The sequence below is a fragment of the Elephantulus edwardii genome, unplaced genomic scaffold (assembly GCF_000299155.1).
Source record: "Elephantulus edwardii isolate Elephantulus edwardi_28Jun2011 unplaced genomic scaffold, EleEdw1.0 scaffold00320, whole genome shotgun sequence".
NCBI lineage: Eukaryota > Metazoa > Chordata > Mammalia > Macroscelidea > Macroscelididae > Elephantulus > Elephantulus edwardii.
In genome coordinates this window covers 66,477-67,831 of record NW_006400070.1, presented here as the reverse complement: position 1 = coordinate 67,831, position 1,355 = coordinate 66,477, and positions in this window count along the sequence as shown.

The following is a 1,355-nucleotide window of genomic DNA, read 5'->3' as shown; positions in this document are numbered from 1 at the left end:
TAACTTCCTATTGACTAGAAGTTGTTGGGTTAGATTATTGTTCTTTTTCTATTTGATGAAGGTGTTGTGTTAAGAGCATTTATTTTGCTTCTTTCTTTGTTTATTGTGTGTTTGCTTTTGCTATGATCTGGCCCCTGGGGACTGCCTTAGCTGCATCCCAAATATTTTGGCACCTCATTATTATTTGTCTCAAGGAACATTTTTGTTTCCTTCTTTATTTCTTCTAGAACCCAATCATGTTTAAGCAGGGTGCTATTTAGCTTCCAGTCTGATGGCTTTATGAGATTATCCTCTTGTGGTTAATTTCTAATTGTATGGCATTGTGGTTTGAGAAGATACTTTGTATTATTTCAATAGTTTTTAATTTGTTGAGGCTTGCTTTGTGCCCTAATATGTGATCAATTCTGGAGAATGCACCATGAACACTTGCGAAGAAATTGAACTGAGTTTAGTTGGGTGCAGTGTTAAGAATACAACCACAAGGTCGAGTTGGCTAACTATTCAGTTTAAGTCTTCTGCAACTTTGTTAATTTTCTTTTGAGCTGACCTATCTTTTGGTAAGAGTGGTGTGCTAAAGTCTCTTACCACTATTTTGGTGATCTATTTCTTCAATTCCATTAACAGTTGTTTTATGTATTTAGCATGTCTATAATTTGGTGCATAGATGCTGATCAATGTTATGTCCTCTTGATCTACCATGACTTTAATCACTATATAGTGCCCTTCCTCATCTTTTATGGTGTTTTTCATTCAGAAGTCTATTTTACCAGAGATTAATATTGCCGCCCCTGTTTTTTTGTCAATGCCATTTGCTTGGTATATTTTTTTCCCAGTCTTTGATTTTGAATCTATTTTTCTTTCACTTTTTAAATGTGTCTCTTGTAGACAACACACTTATGGGTTTTACGGTTTTATCCATTCTGCTATTCTTTTTCTCTTGATTGGTGCATTAAGACCATTCATGTTAAGTGTGATTATTGACAGGCTAGGTTTAATGAGCGACTGGAATGCAAAAGTTGGGAACAGGGAAGAAGGATCAGTAGCTGGAAAACATGGACTCAGTGAGAGAAATTAGGCTGGAGGTAGAATTCTGCATATTCAATTATTTGTTCATTGCAAATACCTTTTATAAGAAATGTAAACACAGGCTATACATATGGATTACACCTGATGGTATGCAGAGGAATCAAATCTATTACATTTGAGGAAAGACTCGCTGGAGAAGCTCAGTATCAGCTGTGAAAACCAGGCCAGGTGCTGATTGTGGGACAGGCCACCAACTACTCATTCGCAAATTCAAGCTGAAGTTGAGGAAAATTAAATCAAATGCATGGGAACCAAATTTTTTTTTTATT